Consider the following 17863-nt stretch of genomic DNA (forward strand, 5'->3'; position numbering starts at 1 on the left):
GGTGAGGCTTTGTCACTGGTGTGGAGGGGGTGGGGGTTGAAGTTTCAGAGCCCAAGCCAGGCCCACTCTGTGTCTCTCTCTCTCTCTCTGTCTCTCTGCCTCTCTCTGTGTGTCTCTCTCTCACTGTCTCTCTCTCTCTGTCTCTCTGTGTGTGTGTGTGTGTCTCTCTCTCTCTGTGCCTCTCTCTGTGTCTCTCTGTCTCTGTCTGTCTCTCTCTCTCTGTCTCTCTCTCTCTCTGTGTCTCTCTGTCTCTGTCTGTCTGTCTCTCTCTCTCTCTCTGTCTCTCTCTGTCTCTCTCTCTCTGTCTCTCTCTCTCTGTCTCTCTGTCTCTGTCTCTGTCTCCCTGCTGCCTGTGGATCTGGGTATAGAACTCTCAGCTATTTCTCTAACACCATGTCCGCCTGCAGGCCACCATGCTCCCCACCATGACGATAATGGACTCAATCTCTAACACCTGTAAGCCAGCCGCAATTAAATGTACTTTAGGGGCCCTTTAGATAGGCCACAGGGTGGTGTATTCGCAATTAAATAAATGCTTTCCTTAAGAGAGTTGCCGCAGTCCTGGTGTCCTCAGAACACTAAGACATCACACTTGGAGGTTTATACTGATGCAGTCAGAGGCATTGGCAGGGGAAAATATTTTCCCCTGTCCCAGGGATCTGTGGTGCATCTCCAAAATGCCCTGTGGGGAGTCACCAGTTCTCTTGTTAAACAAGGCCCACCCAGCAAACTCTAAGCATGTCTAGTCTACAAAGAATTTCCTCTGTGCCTTCAAGTGAATCTGTGGTCAATTAAGGCCTTTAACTCCTCTTCATGGCGATGTTAACCAGTTGTTCACTGGTTAAAGAAAGGCAGGAGGGGCCTGAGGTTTCTCTCAAGTCCACGTGAGTCCTGAGGACCAGGTCCTCATCTGGCCTTAGCAGTTAAAGAGGGAGAAGTGACTAATGTTGGCCACCTCTGTGGTGACAACATCCAGCAGGAAAGCACAGGCACGTTTTCTCTGCACTCCGAGGGGTCGCACTGCCCACACATGAGGCTTAAATACATAGGGGGTGCTGTCTAAACAGCCATTTCTCACTAAGGATCCTCTTCTTGATAAGACAAATGCTGCCCAGGAGTGAGCCCAGACCTCAGCTCCCTGCAGCAGCTGCCTCCAGCCAGGAGAGACAGGCCCACTACTGTTTAACCTAAGAAGGAAGTGAGAGCTAAGGTTCTTTTCTCTGCCTCTCTAGAAGCTACTGGGGGGAAAGTGGGGGACTCATGCTGATTCCAGCTGCTCCAAAAGCTACTGAGGGGCCTTCAAGCAGATCCTGGAGGCCAAAGGGAGGTGAATGAAGAGAAACCAGTCAAGAGATGGATGCTCCGTAAACCCATCAAATCAAAGTTTGATTTGAACTTTAAAATACAAAACAAAACGAAACAAAACAAAAACTGGTGGTGTGACTTCTCCTGGTTCCTTCTGCCTAACTTGTAATGTTAGTAACCCTTGGCTTCACTCCTCTTTCCAGGTTCAAGGACTTGCTGTTATAAAAAAGAAAGCACCCAATGTACTTTAGGGGCCCTTTAGATAGGCCACAGGGTGGGGGCGGGAGTGCATTCTGCCTGGCCTGCCTGACACCACCTTCAACTGAAAGAGAACAGCTCTATCATCACCTCATCTAATGGCACTTCGTGTTTGGGGGGCGGGGGGGGGGGGCGGGGTGCTAGACGGTTTAGGGTAAAGACTCACAAGAAACGTGACTAGTTTCTCTCATGTCTTAAAGCTAAAACTGTCCCTAGGGCCTCCTGGCAGCCTCCTTGTCACAGGTCAGAGATGCCAAAAGTGTTTTGTGAGCCCTGATCTTTCTAATCTGCCTGATAAGCCATTCCTGGGTCACCTCTGCAGAGGGGGAGCCAAGGAAAACAGCAGTAAGCAGTAAGAAACAGCTCAGAGGAGATACCTGCTCAGAAGAGCAGACTCTCTGGCCAGGGAGAAAACCTAACATTCCAGTTGGGCCAGGTCAATTGTCCAGGCAAAAAGCAGCTCCCCTGGGAAGAAAGAAACTTCCTGAATCATGCTTAGAGACCTCACAAACACAGCATATGCTGGCTAAATTTGAAGAAAAAAAATGAAAGATATACATGCACACACACACACACACACACACACACACACACACGCGTAAGGAAACTGTGAAAACTATTTTCTTCTCGATTAAAGGTGGTTAGCTTGACCAGGGCCCATATTCTCTGGACTTCCGGCCCATTAGGCAATCATGTCAGATGGCGATACCTGTCAGTGGGCTGGAGCATAGTCACCACCTGTATTAGGAATAACACCGACAAAGGCCTTGCTCTAGCAGGATCTGTACCTCTGCCTTTGTTCTTCTCCAACATGACTTTAAAAGTAACAATGTGAACAATGAAATTCCCTAGAAGGAAAAGAGGTGTCCTAAATGTTACCAGTGGCCATGTCTATGATTACAGGTAAATTAAACACACTGCAGTGGACGACTGGCTTCATATGTTCCTGGAGAAGATGGCAGTAATCTTAGAAACGTGCTTCTCTTACCTGTTCCAGTTTCTCTCTGACTCTTTCTCATTTGTAACCCATCTGCCTCAGCCTCCCAAGTGCTGGGATCACAGGCATATATATGCTTATATATATGCCTAGGCAATGATATATCCAATCAAATAAATAATAATAAAAATAAAAATGTATTGGTCTTAAAACTTAAGGGGAAATGCTGTGAAATTTACTTAAATTATCCTTTTGGTTTTTTAAAACAATGTAGTTAAGCAAGACCTCAAAAGCAGATACCTCATAAATTATAAAAAGGCCAGTAGTCTGGAAATAGCATCTCCTTTCAACACTGCAGGCAGCAGAGCCCAAGTGTGACTCAAACAATAACAGGGCTCCTGCAGTTCACACTGAGCACCCCGACACTGGCAGAGCCAAGGCCCGAGGAGCACGAGGTAAAATGTAAAATACAAAACGCAAAGTGCTGTACAGAGGAAGACTACAGAGGTAGAGAGGGGAGCTCTGTGAGATACCGAGGCCTAGAGGTGGGTGTGGGGTACACTGACCCACAGAGGTGGGCGTGGGCAGCACTGTGGACTGCAGGGGCCCAGAGACATGGAGCAGGGAGCACTATGGGTCTGGGGAGCACCGTAAGCTGGGACTGCTAAAGAGGGAGGCACTGTGTTAAACTCAACGGTGGGGCAGAACAGGAGGGCCTCCCATGGGGCATGGACAGGCACAGTGGTACAGAGAAGCTCACTCCTTTGCTGTTGGTGACAAGCTTTAAACAGTGGCTCATCAGGGAACAAGAGAGAACAAATGGACCCAGACTGGACTCCCACAAGAGTAGGGAGCCACTGAATATCTGAGCACAGCCTGAAGTACGGAAGTGAAGCTACAGGAAAGTCACACTGAAGCCACCTAGGGACACACTGGAAGGCATAGCAGCTAGAAGGCATCCTCCAGCCTTCTGGGCCCTCTATCTTCCTAGACGCAGGGACAGAGGGCTTCGGTCACAAGCCACAGCTCTAGGCTTGTACCAATTTCGTCTCTCTGTGCTGTAGCTGCTCTCCCTACAGTGAGGATTTCCAGTATTCATATAATACCTACTTATGGGCAGTTGTGCCATACCCATCAAACTTGCAGAAATGGAGATACATGAGCCAAATCAGCTCAAATCCTTGCCTTGGTGTCCTCCGGAATGAGCATCACCCGCCTCTCGGGATTGTGTCAGGACAATGCACCCTGCAGAGCCCTGAGACAGGATGGTGACTACCTCTTCCTTGTCATTATCGGATTTCCTGAAGCACATGGACCACTGGCCAGGGACAGCATCTATGGATTCACACCAACCTCCCTGGAGGCAAAGGGGAAGAGCTGCTCATCAGCTGTGTGAAGGTCGCCCCACCCCCATCAAATCCACTTGCAATAAACAAGGCTTGGGAGGGAGAAGGAGGGAAATGGCCCTTGGGGCCATTCATCACAATGAGGGCAGCTGACAGCTCTCAGCTCAGTCCTCCGTTCCCTAAGGAGAAGCAGCTCAACGCTATTATGCAGGACCCATGGGGGTGATCCTCCACAGGCAGGATACCTATCTGACTGGCCAGGTTCTCACCTAGTGATGGAGGCACCTGAAAGAACACTGGGTGGCAGCTAATGGCCTCACGGGAGCGCTGACTTCCCAAGATGAGCCCACTTGGTGGGTTTTAGAGTTAGTGTGTGGGTATGAGCCTGAGGTCGGGGTAGGTGCCAATCTGAGTCCGTGGCACAGAGTACTGATAGGAATCCAAAGCTACAGGGAAAGTGTAAGCCAGCTTTAAAACCTCATCCCTCCAACACACAAGAAAGCCCTGCATCAAACTCTCACTGGTTAAGTGTCTTGAAAGGTGGTGACAGCCCCAGCTCTCCTCACCAACTTCTCGATGGCATTCTCTGCCAAACTCTATTTTTACAGCCTGAGTAATACCTGGGCACAGGACCAGCCAAGCATTGGTGACAGAGGGCTAGGGCATGAGAGGTGACGGCACAAGTGACGAAGCCCGTATGCTCCTCAGCTTCCAACACAAACGCTCTGAGCCGAGTTCAGAACTGCAAGTAGCCAACTCTGACCTGAACTCACAGCCCCACCACTTCACAGCAAGGTCCTGAGTGCCACTGGAGCTGAGCCCTCATCTGCCACATGCACTGGCTCCTGCCACCTCAGGTGCTGAAGCCCAACAGTGCCCAACCAGTGACTGGCCCACCCCAGCTTTGGCACATGGACTACAGAACCTCATGCAACCCTTTACATAAATTAGCCTCTGGGCCCATGTCACTGTCACGGCCATGACATTCTCTTGACTTGGTTTATCTTAAACTTGGCATAGTTGTCACCTTCCTCTGATGGCTGCCCTGATATCCTTCAATACTGGACAGCCTCAGTGCCCAGGGTCAACCCATCCTCTGGTGTCCATCAACATTAAGGGTTCCTGTCAGTTTCCTCTCTGGCCTCTTCCAGTGTTTGGAGAGGGTGTGTGTGAGTGTGTGTGTTTGTGTGTGTGTGTGTGTGTGTGTGTGTGTGTGTGTGTGTGTGTGTCTCAGAGCTAAGTAAGCTGCAGTACTCAGGAGGTGTGGAGAAAGAGGGCACCAGAAGGCACTGTGACTAGAAAAGCACCTGTCACAGTGACGTGAGACAAACGGAAGAAAGCACTGAACCCCGTAAGTCAGTGACTTCTCACCAATGCTCTGTTTACTGACAATCATGGTCACAAAATAAAAAAGACCTCTCAATAACGAGCAGGGATTAACCTGGTCATTCTCTGCTGTGTCCAGGTGTGGGCTAAGAGTGGGCTTTAGATGAAGGGAAACTTTAAATGCTGGGTGGGCTCAGGGGCAAGAAGCAGTCCCGGGCTCCTCTAGTCTTGGTGAGCTGAAAGTCACTTCCCCTGGGATAACCTCCAACTACTGAGATGAACCAACCATGAGCCACCGGGCCAAGGAAGACCTTCCATTCTCCTCCAGAGTCATCTGGTGATTCCTAACGGAGGCGAAGAAGCAGTCATGTAAAATAGACATCTTAGGGCTGGCGAGATGCCTCGATGGTTAAGAGCACTGGGTGCTCTTCCAGAGGACCCAGGTTCTATTCCCAGCACCCACATGGCAGCTCACTGTTTGTAACACTTGTTCCAGGGGATCTGACACCCTCACACATGCAGGCAAAACACTGATGTGCATAAAATAGAAATAAATTATTAAAACAGATCCTTCCTAGCACCTTTCCTCCTATGGGAGTTTCCTCCTCAACTTCCCCATAATATTCATTTCTTCTTCCTTGCTAATGGAGTCCCAACTTTGGAGAAGACGGTATAGTAAAGAGTGGCTAATTGTCAATTCATCTCCTCTCCCTCTTAAGTATACCACAGACAACACTTACCAGCCTCGACTGTGAGCAAGCTCTGGGGCAACCCCTGACTGATGGAATGCCAGCGGCAGTAGCTCACCCTGACCTGGCCCACAAAATACTGCATCACTGCCCGCGCCCGCCCCCCACCGTGTTCCTACCTCTATAAATGAGCATGGCATACTCATTCCTATAGACCTCATGACCCTAAGTCATCTCTTTGAAGAGAGTCTCCCACACTATCAGGAACATCGGATGTTAAGACTCATGTGCACAGAAAGTATATTCCTATCACACTGTAGCCATGAAAGCTATCTGATCTGTGTTTGTGTGACCCTTTTATTGGTGTACCCTATTAAATACCCACACAGCCCCTTTAACTGGGGGCGGGGGGGCAACCATGTCATACATTTCTGGTCATCAAGTCAGAGAATTCTGCTGGGGTCTTCAGGAAAAAACGTCTGCTTTCCTGATGAAAGTTACCAAACGTGGTTAGTACTTCCTCCTCTCTGAAGCAGATGGCGTGCATGAGGATGGGCGATTTCCTCCATCCTGAGCAACCTCAGGACCAAGGCCTTAGCCTCCCACAGTACCGGGTCATCAACACTCCAGGCCCACATCAGTTTCCTTGCCAGCCATCCCCCAAGCTTGAGGGGACTGGATCTAAATAAGAACAGTGCTCAGCAGATGTGCTTCCTCAGAGGGCGGAAGGACACTGCAGATGTCCTATACTGTAACCTATACTGAACTCAAGAAGAAGGGAGGGACATGAGAATTGTCACAACAGCTGCTGAAAACAGCAGCCTGCTACCTTCAGACACTTGGCTATACAGCACCACTTGCTAAGACCACTGAAACATGATTCTCTATTCCCTGCAGCCAAGGGTGCTCACCCATCAACAGGCGCTTTGCACACTCATTGCTGATTCGCCCAGTCTGTACTGAGCCCCATTTCATGCCCGTTAGTGGTAAGAGTGAAAGCTTCTGAGATGTGTTGGGTGCAGCCTCTGCTCTCCACTCTCAGACACCTCGGGGAGACGGACCCTTGAACAGTCAGTGTGCATAGACTGAGAGGCCATATAATATCCTGTGGGGCACAGGGTAGTGGATCAGGACCAAGATAAGCCAGTTTGGACTCCTTTCTGGCGTGGCACATCCAAAGTTAACACTCCTCCAGCTGAGAGAGCACCGCGTCCTCTACTGAGCCAACTGCGTTTACCCACTGTCAGCAGAGTCGTTCAAGACCATCAATTAATCCAGCTGCACCAGGATAATCATCGCTCATTAGATCAAGAATACTCAAGAGGAGAAGATCAAAACTCAGGCGCCGTGAGCTCAGGAAGGCTGGAGACAGTGGGCTGGGTTCCTTCTGCCTGCTGGTTGTTAGTCAGCCTTTAAAATACACTTTCTCTAGAAGTCAGTAATTTTTCACCTTGGAGACAGAGCCAAAAAAATGAACCATCTAGGCCGTGACCTTCAATCATTAATGTCCAAGCTTTTTTTTTTTTCTTCAGGTCTGAGTCTCCATTAAGAACTGGGACAGAGACAGACAGTTTGGCGGCAAAAGACGACTGGGCTGGAAGATCAAGAGGGAAGCCAGGGAAGTCAGAGCTCCCAGCCAGGGAAGTTGTCCCCTTTTAACTCAATTCTTTGGACATGAAGGAAATCATTTGCCATTTCCGTTGTCCAAGTATGAGGCAAGATTTTTTTTTTAAGACAAAACCTCATTCATTGCAAATTTAAGCAGTTTAAAAAACGGACAGAAACGAACCGGCTACTTGGTAGGCGCCATGGCCACCAGGCTCCTGGCATAGGTGTGCTACTCAAACTTAGACCAATCCAGGATGCACTCAGTTCCTAAGAGTCCATCATAGAGTTTTCCCAGTGCACAGCCCATGACTACAGGTCCCCTGTCGGCTCTGCCAAGGCGCAGGGTGGACAGGCCAGCTGCAGGATGGTCCAGTTAGTAATCCCAAACCTATCAACCCAGTCTGCCCAGTGAAGAAGGCTTGGCTGTGGCGGATGTAAGAGACCTGGAGGTCTGGCTCCGTGCCTCTGGCTTGTCCATTACCTGTTTCCAGCTGCCTCAGCAGCTCCCCATTCTAAGTAAGCACTGGGTCTCCAGCAAGGTTTGGAGGCTTCTAGGGCAGCTGGAGACCGGATCTGAAACAGGGGTGGGGACAGCGTTCTGTCAGCTGGGGACGAGAATAGGGTTGGAGATACTGGCAGGTGAGCAGATACTGACTGGCCTTACGGTCTCTGGACCCCCACTTCTCACTCATGACATGTATCCAAGAATGAGTTAAAATGTTAATCACAAGCCTGCATCGGACACAGAACAAGGAAGATGAGTTTCTAGTTTATTTAAACAACTGGCAAGGCAATCGCAGGACTCCAGTGTGCACCAGCTGGCGCTCGCTTTCTCTTCCATCCTAAGCTCTCAGGCGCTCATAGCCATCGCAGCTGGCCCCCAGCCAGCAGAGCCTGAGCTAGCTCTTCACTGTCATGCTAGCTCTTTGCTGTGAACACAGGCTTAAACCCCTTTGTTCCATAGGGACAGACATATATCTTTTGTCCATTATCCTATAGCTATCCTCTCGGGGTAACGAACGCTTGCCTGGCGTGCACGAGGCGAGTTCAATCCCCAGCACACACCTAAATGTTTTAAGAGCCATTTCTAAATTCAGCATCTCCACATAGACAGCTCGAATCTAAAACGATGTGTGAAGAGCAATAGTAATTAATATTCATTAAGCATGTACCAGGTACCGGGTCTAAACCCTTGGGATATACATTATCCAAGCTCCGTGATACCACACAGTATCAGCATCACCTCCATTTTACGAATAAGGAAACTGGAGCTTAGAAGTTAAGTCACTTGCCCGAGGATACAAAGCCATCCTAGGCTCAGAGTCTCCACTCTTACCCACTGCACTGTGCTGAATTCCACAACCAAAACCAGGTCCTGAGGGAGCAGGAGACCATCAACGGAGAATCTGACATCCACACACCCGGGAAATCTTCCTAGGGAGTTAAGAGAACGCAGGCTGTTTTGTTTGACTTTCAGGATGCTCTAAGGAAAGCCAATACCCACTTATCCTGATATAAGAGGCCACCTGCAATCTCCAAATGGCTGTGTAATCACATCTGATTATCCAGCAACTGTAGCAGGATTATCCAAATCAATTCCATGCTGAAGAGAGCTGAATTCTAAGGGAAGACTTAAAAAAATAAAGATATGGAGACATGGTCCCTCTCTGTAGCTTAGGCTGGACTCCCCATACCTGCAACCCTGCAACTTCAGCCTCCCAAGTAGGAGCCTCACAGTACCAGTCCTAAGGGCAGCCTTGCAGCCACCCTGACGTCCCATTCCTCCCACATTTATTACTGTCCTTGCCAAGACCAAACGCCAGACAAGAAGTGGTTTAAGGGAAGCAGGGCTTCCTTGGGTTTAGTGGTCCAGGGCATGCAGCCCATCAGAGTAGGAGAGATACACAGCAGGAGATAGCTGCTCACACTCAGGCAGAAGCAGAATGAATATCAGTGCTCAGCTTGCTGGACCCTGTCCACACAACCCTTAGTGAACATCAGTGCTCAGCTTGCTGGACCCTGTCCACACAACCCTTCCGCCCAGAGTTAGAGTGAGTCTTCCCATCTCAATGAAGATAATCTAGATAATCCCACACCGGCATGCCTAGAGGCTTATCTCTTAGGTGCTTCTAGATCCTGTCGACTTGACCATCAAAACTAGCGCATGCCATTTCAAATATAGATCACATGAGTCCCAGAGAGTTCTAATGCAATCATGAACCTACAAATAGGGGCCTAAAACTTCTGTATTGTCCAAATGTCTCATTTTTTTGCCTATATTTTTTAAGATTTATTTTTATTTTACATGTATGGATGTTTTGTCTGCATGTATGTCTGTGTACCACGTGTGTGCAGTGCCTACAGAGGCAGGAAAGGGGCAACAAATTCTCTAGATCTGGAATTACAGATGGTTGCGAGCAGACATGTGGGTGCTGGGAAGTGAACTCGTCCTCGGGAAGAGCAGCCAGTGCTCTTAATCACTAACCCAGCAATCCAGCCATTGTTTAGATTTCAAGGAAGTTCAAATGTATATCTTCCTACATTTTAGTAGTAACTTTTAAAGCATACAGACTTACTTCTAAACTTTTAAACGATTCTGCTACAACTTCAATAGCTTTAATGCAACCCAACTTTATGATTTTAGAAGCAAAGACTTAACGATATTTTCCCTCATATTCTTCTGTATTTGCAAATAATAAAGCTGGCAAGATGTTCATTTTATGTTACAGTTAAAATGGTCAAAATAATATCATCCTATCTCTGAGAGTCAGTGTTGGATCCGAGAATGCGGCCAGCTTAGGAAAGCAAGCTGCAGTCTGCTGATTGGAAAGACGGGTCTCTAAAAAGCAAAGCGGGTAGGATAAACAGTATCAGACTGTTTATAAAGATGGTATAAATGATGTCCTTCCCCACAGGCAGAAAAGAAAAGAAGGGGGAGGAGAGGCGGGTCGACACCAAGCATAACAATTCTGAGCATACTCTGTCCTTTAAAGGTCTGGTTTCCATGCTAATGGCTACAGCTCTCCGCCAGAAAGGTGAGGTCGCACATAGTGACACAGAGGGTGGTGGCAAGGAGATGACAAAGAGATGCTTTGCAGACGCAACCGTGAATGTGCATGTTGAGAGCATGACTGTAAATATTAAGTGCATTTGTACGTTTCTATGGTTCCCTACGCTCTGGAGGGAGCCGAAGAAAGAATGGGAGAATATTCCAAGTCCTAAAAATCCAGAAGGGAGGAACTCGCCCCAGGAACTGAAGACTGTCTGTGTTCTACTTTAGGGGTACCCCAACTATCAGCTAATATTAGATATCTGAGTTCCCCAAACTCTCCTCCAACTCAGAGCTCCCAACACAGTGTAGGTGCCACCAAAGTACAAAGGGGAAAGGGGATGGAGGGATGCAGCCATGAGTGAAAGATGTGTGTGGAGGGATGTCCTAGCCGAAAGGAAACACTGCAGGCTGCCTCTTTGCTGCACGAACGACTGCACTAGGCTCAATCTGGCTTTGTTTTGTTGACTTTTAATCATCAAATTCTTCCATACTCCTGGGTTTGTCCCGCCCTTCATAAGAGATTGGTCTTTCACTAAAGACAGTGGCTTCCTCATCTGAGATGGGCTGGGGAAGCCTGCAGGTGCTAGGGATGAAGGAACGTGACACAAGAATGCATTCTGGTTTGGTGAGCAGCGAGGGGTCTCATCTTCTGGACCTTGAGTAGACCCTGCAGTGCATCCTGGGTTCACAGGTGCCCCCTAGAGGCTGACTTGAGGTAGTTCCAAGCTGATTGGTACCACTGGACCACTGGACCCTGCTCTGGGTGGCTGGCTCTCTCCCTCTGAAGGCTAGTCTCTTGTTTATTCCCTGAGTGCACAGGGCTCTAGTAGACAGGGCCCACAGCATCTCTAGAGGGAGGTGGCTCCCCAAGGCTAGACCCCTCTGACCAACCTGGTTCAGTGGACCAGATCCCCAGGGTACACTCCGGACACAAGCTTACAACAGCCAAATGTCTTCCCATCTGGCCATGACCATTTCGTAGACAGCTTCCCAGGCCTTTTAAGAACCAGAAGAGTGAGCCCAGAAAACGTTTCTTTCCATCACTGTGAGATCATTTTCTTCTAGCTCAGCGATTCTGCCCCTAAGCGGTAACCCCTATACCAGAATGTGGGCATTCTCCTTTCCTAGCAACCAGAGTCCTGTCGGGGACAGAACCGGGAGCTGAACTCTCTTCTGGATCGTTAGGACTCCACTGTTCTATCTTCTCTCCCACCCCTTTCATACAGTGGCATCTCTCTTTCTCTCCCCACCCTTCCTTTCTCACTCTCAAACTGCAGGCATTAATTAAACCCCTTCTAGAAAACAAGATTTTTTGCCAGCTGCAGGAATTCTGGCCAAACCTGAACAGAGACAGTCTGGGTGAGAAAGATAAGCTAATGACAACCAGGGCAGCACAGGTCCCCACAAACAAGTGGCACTCTGAATTCCAGCTGTCCCCAGATTCCCAAGAGAAGTGGATAGAGGCCCTACAGCAGGGACTCCGGGTATGTTCTTCCTCAAATTGGCCTTTCACATGACAAAAAGCTGGATTTTGCTTTCTCTGCCTAGCGAAAAACTACTCCTGATAGGCCAAAGCAATCCCCCCCCCCAACGCTGGACTCCCCCCCCCCCAGCAGAACTGTAAAACATACTGCCAGGAATGTACATGCAAGGGCACTCCAGGGCTGCCACGGTAACCAGGTCTGAGGTGGGTAGCACCCACCAGAGTGAGATCATCACAGCCTGAAGTGGGGAAGGTGGGGTTCTGCAAGGAACCCCCAACTCCTTACCAGCTTCCTCCATCAGCAGGCAGAGGTGGAGGATGTCCCAAGAAGCCAGGGCTACCAGGTGTGGTGGTACAAGTCTTTAATCCCAGCACTTGGGACCTGAGGTCAGCCTAGTGTACACGGAGTGCCAGGCCAGCCAGAATAAATGAATGAATGAATGAATGAATGAATGAATGAATGAATGAGAATGGTATGCAGAAGCTAGGTCCTCAGCCCAGGGTCTGCAGGATAAGTCTTGGTGGACTTTTCGCCTCTCAGTAGGCAGCCTTGAGGCCTCCCCAGAACTCCCATTATCCTCCCATTCCTATCTCTAGGGTGAAGAGAACTGTTTCGTTCTGTAAAAGTCTGGAATCTCCACTGAGGGACAGGTCCAGCTGTCAGAGCCTGACCTCGAAATTGAACGTTCTATCCCGTCTCTTCCCCTTCACACCCCGTCTTACCAGACAGAGAACTTGTCTCCAGCAGGAGAGACTTTAACATTTATATATATGTATATTCAGATCTGTTGGATTGAGAGATATTTTGAAAATACTACAGCCCAGTGGAAGGCATGGGTTGTGGGCTCAAGACAGATACATGAAGTTTGCTTTGTTTTTGTTTTTGTTTTTGTTTTTAAATAAACATTGAGTAACAGGCAGGGGCACCTGGCCAGGTCCTAAAGGTCACCCCAGCCCTGCAGGTATTCAATCCTAGCCAGAAGGACTCCTGAGAGCAGCCTATCACTGTGAGGACAGGAAGATTCATACAGGAAATTGAGAACACTCAGAAGGGCCCTACTGAGCCCCACTGTGTTCTTGGCTAATTACTTATCTATTCAATAGAAAAGGAATATTGAACTAATCACTACCAGAGCCATCAAAGAGAAACCACAGAGACAGGGCAGTCCTACAGCCCAGAGTGCTGTGCTCCAGGCGGTCCACGCTGCCACGGGTTCCCATCTGCAGCCTCCCAAGGTATCTGTGAGGGCAGGCTGGCCCAGAGCCAATCCTAAAAGAGAAATACCCTTTATATGTTCTTTCTCTGACTAGGCAATTAATTTAATCTAAGATTTAATGAAAGACCCCAGAAGGGAAGGGGTGAACGCACACGCTGGGCTGTCACCATGCCATCTCCACTTCTCTCCGGGGACCATGAGGCTTTCCAAGCCATCTGCTTTAAATCCTCTTCCCACAGATGTCACCACAGGGCACCAACACCTCTGAGGAGGGGGCTGGTGCCAAGCCCGACCGACAGTTCCAGAGGGTAGGCTGGGCTCATCACTGTCTAGTCCATAGTCAGGGTCCAGCCTGGGACTTGCCGCAAAGAGCAACAAATGTCCCTAAGCCATGGAACTCTCCCAGAGCCCCTCCTTGATCACTCACTCATCCCACATTTCCCTATCCACACCAGATCTGATCCAGATTCCTAACTGGTTTTTACCTGTTGAATGTTTAGGAAGCATCCTTGCCTTTCCACAAAGACACGGGCCCACCCTAGAGGGGACAGTTACGTTCCCAGAGCTGTGGTGAGAGAGTGGGGATGTGGCTCCATTTCCCCAGCATAGCTAAATCTTCCCCGATCCACAGGTACTACTGACAGCCAGTCACAGCAGCAAAGAAAACCTGCTCCATATTTGTGGGTAGCAAAGCCGGCTTCTTTTTAAGAAATCGCAACCTATCCAAGTTCACCAAGCAAAAGCAAGCAAAGAAGTAACCACACTGTCCTAAACAGAACACTGAGCAAGCATAACCTGCACGCGTGAAGTGGCCCTGGGCTGGGCCCAGGGTTCCTGCGCCGCAGGCAGCAGGTAGCTGGCGAAGCACCAGCCCCACCCCCGGGGCAGGCCCTGAAGTTGCAGCCCCTTTTTACCTGGACACTGCAGCTATGGGACAGCCGGGAGAAGGGGGACCCCGGAGCTCAGATTCCCGCTGAGTCGTTCAGCAGGAGCGCCTAGGCAGAATGGGACCCCGCTGGGGTGGCGGCGGGGACCGTAGGAGCAGAGCTGGGAGGGAGAGGCGAGCGGCAGGCAACCAGGAGGAGGTAGGCGTGGGAGGGCTTGAGGGAGAAAAGGGGGTGTGCGGGCAGGCTTCTAGGGTGCAGGGCTGAGAAAGGGGAGACGGATCGGAGGGCAGGGACCCCTCTCCAACGCGGGGAGGGTATGGGGAGAGGTGGCAACTGGGGAGCGCGTAGATAAGGGAAAGAGCTTGGTGGCAGGGCTCACACCCGCTGCTTGGAAGCCCGCCCCTGCCTCCGGATCTTGGCATCGCGGACACCTCTCCGGGGTCGCCCCCCAAGACCCTAGACACAAGCCCGCCTTGCGAGAAGCCTCACAACCGCTGGGACCCGGCGCGCACCACACTCACCGCCTACGGTCCCGGCCTCCGTCGCTGTGCGTAGGGATCTCCACCCGCAGCCAGCTCCTCCTGGCGGGAGTGCAGGCGGCGGTGGCGCGCGCAGGCCGCCAAACTCGGGGTTCCGCAGCGCCCCCTACCGGGACCGCCGGGTCCCTGCCCGGCCCGACGCGCTCAGGGCGCCCTGGAGCTCCGCCCCGCAGGCGGCCGTGCGGGACCAGCAGGCTGCGGCGACCCGCATCCCGGGCCTTGGAGGCACACATGGCCTGGAGTGTCCAAACAGTCATCCAGACAGGCTCCGGTCGCGCCGTCCGGGTCCGGGAAAGCGCGCGCACTCGGAGCGCACAGGGCCTATGCTCCTCCCTATGCCGGACTTAGGACCCGGGAGGGTGCCATGGCCCCAGGACACTGCCCTGGACCCGTCCCAGCCTTGGCTAGGGTGCTTTGTGACTGCGTGCCTAACTCCGCGCCGCGGATCTAGCTGCGGATGTGGGTCCTGCGGTGCCTCGTGGACTCAAAACTGGCATATCCTAGCCACCGTGCCACCTCCACCCAAGCGCCTGTCCCGCGCTTCTCTTCCGGCGCGGGCCACATCCGGCCTGTGTCTACTCTAGACCTGGCAGTAGTTTTGTCCCTAAAGGCCTGCAGGCATCCACCCTTGAGAGGTCGTGGCTGTGTCACGGGGGCGTTTCTGCATGACCCCAGGGCTGCCAGCCAAAGACCCGCGCAGCACTCGTTCTATAAAGCTGTGTTTGTGGGTCTTTTGTTGTTGTTGTTTCAAATGCTGTAAAAAAGGATCTCACCAACCACAATTGTGAGATTGCCTTTGTTGTCAGTTCTGGGACTACAGTGACACCCTTGTGCCTCTCTCAACTGCAAAAGAGGTGCGGTTTTGAGGGTAGCGCATCACTTGATTTTCCCTAACTCATTCGATAGTGACTAAATCAAAACACTTTATATTTTATCCATATTTTTACCTCCAATTTCTCCCCTCAAATCAGCTAGATTCTACTTCCCTAGCCTGCATTCCATTTACCCCCATGGTCCAGCCATCTGGAATGCCTTCTCTGTTCAATGCCTTGATGGCCAGCTGGCACTTGCCTGAGGACACTAGTTACTATCCCTCTCACCCAATTACCCAGGCTCAACACCACCTTCAGCCTGCTTATCCCTTCAGTACTAGCGACAGCTTTCTCCAATACGTGAGCATGAAATCTCACTCCCCGTTAAATTCCTACTTGGGCTGGCCCTCAAGGACCACCACAGTCCAGGCATCCTATCCAACACAGACTCTTCCTTCTCGCCACGGACTCTTGACAGTTCTGCTCTAATTCCAAGTTCCACTCCTTCACAAGTCACACAGGCTGCAGATGACAGACAACTCCATCCACACTAGCCCAAAGCAAAATACATACATACATACATACATACATACATACATACATACATACATACATACATCAGAAAAGGGGGTTAGGGCAGGGCTTGTCAGCTTCAGGCCTGGAACTTGACCCCAGATGCTCAGCTTTGCTTTCTCTCAAGTCTACTACCCTTTCAGGAACACGGGAGTCTCCAGCCGACGCAGGCTCGCAACTCTGCCTCCACCACAAACCCAGCCTCTCTCTGCAAACTACCCAGGCCTGATTTTGTTCTGGATGGAGCCCTTGTGGGTCTGTGCCACATCTTCTGTAACCCATAGGCGTATGTTCCCTTTCTTGGCTACTTACTTACCCTTCCCATGGGATATGTAGACAGTCTTAGGTTCAACATGACCACAAGAGGATGAAAGGTGACTCGGGCATCATTTCTCTACAAAAATTTGCCACTATCCCACTCGACTGGGGTATTCTCCACTATTCTTCTGGAAGTGGGAACAGGTCTCCTCTGCCTGAATCTTCCTCCACGCGGCACTTAGAGTTTCCATCGTTGCACCTTCCTACAATCCAGGTTAATACCGGATACCACGATCATCTTTCCCTCTTTCCTTCAACCTCTATTCCCTGAACACTTCGACATTTTTCCCACTCTGGAGAAAGCATTCCACCTCCTTTCCTGAGGGTCTTTAAGGGTTGAAGGGTTTCCAGGGAAGGGAAAAGGAGAGGTTCCTACAGGGGAGAATGGCAAGCCTCCCTCTGCAGTGATAAAATAGGGTATCTGTCTGAGGCAGCTGGAGCCACTTGGCTAATGGCTGGGGAGGCAGTGCCAACGAGTGTAGCTCCCAGATATCCTCAAGCAGGAAGCGGGAGCAGATTTCTCTCATGCCAGATACCAACATAATACTGGTTATCCAAATACATGATCCAAGTTATCCCCTACTATCCTCCAAGTGAAATAAAAATTCTATTTCTCTGGCCCTGGCAACCAAGAGAGTCCTGACTAGGACAAGCCCCCAACCCAGCACAGTGTCACACGCTCCTGAAAACAGTGCCTGTCACCTTCATTACTCATTTGCTAGAGCAGCGAACTGTGCCCCTGGATGACCATAAAACAGAGAACTAGCACGGTGCCAGGACTCACACCCTCCCCCTTGAACTGTTTGCTACAGGAAAACACCCACCATTTATTGAATGAAAGCTGAGCCCACCTGTCCTCTAAAAACATTGGGCAGCACCAAGTCTTGAATAGTCTACTAGGCAGCACACGCTGCCACATTGCCCCAGCATCCCTAGTTGGACTGGAGTAGCCATCAGCGGATGAACACCTTCAAGGCCATCTCACCCCTGGAGCAAAAAGCCTGCAAATATTTGCACAGCCTCCTTTGTCTGGGGACTTACAAAACCTGCTCCCTGTCCCCTCCCTTCTTACAGGGCCACATTGCCACAGGGTGCCTAGTCTGAGTTAACAAACCGCCATGCCAACGGTCTTCCTAGGGAGAAAAACAGGTTGCGTTATTTGAACCAGTTTCTACATTGCAAAGACCTGAATTGCTCACAATTCCGCCTTACTGCCAAATCTATTGACACCACAAAATATTTCTGTGCTGCCTACCACCATATTCAGATGGACAATATTATTTCCAAATTCTCTTCACCGTGGGTTTGGTTTTCTTTGGTGATAGCTAGAATGTCCATTCACTACAGGAATGTGGAGAAATACTAAGTGCTCAAATATTAAAGGTTAAGATAAAAAATTATTCAGGATAGATTTCTTGTTGATTCATAGAGCAGAGAGCATCAGACTGACTGGCATATTTATATTAAATGGAAATTGCCCTGTCTACCCCACATCTGCAACCCCAGCACCTTG

The 17863-nt window shown here is 50.2% G+C and overlaps 1 protein-coding gene across 7 annotated transcripts in view; it reads right to left on the reverse strand.

Moving 5' to 3' along the window:
* The window catches only part of Pxylp1 (2-phosphoxylose phosphatase 1), a 69353-nt gene that overhangs the window by 51394 nt on the left and 96 nt on the right, over positions 1–17863 (reverse strand). For 3 of the 7 annotated variants that reach the window (NM_001289647.1, NM_153420.3, NM_001289645.1), the window contains exon 1: positions 14630–14745. The exons of 1 other annotated variant lie outside the window; for it this stretch is intronic. The gene's annotated coding sequence lies outside the window, so the exon portion shown is untranslated. Of the gene's footprint in view, positions 1–8805; positions 8904–14135; positions 14607–14629; positions 14746–16348; positions 16755–17863 lie in introns of those variants that run through there. 3 more of the 7 variants (NM_001289646.1, XM_030244340.1, XM_030244341.1) reach the window with 3 other exon arrangements.

The sequence above is a fragment of the Mus musculus genome, chromosome 9 (assembly GCF_000001635.26).
Source record: "Mus musculus strain C57BL/6J chromosome 9, GRCm38.p6 C57BL/6J".
Taxonomy (NCBI): Eukaryota; Metazoa; Chordata; class Mammalia; order Rodentia; family Muridae; genus Mus; species Mus musculus.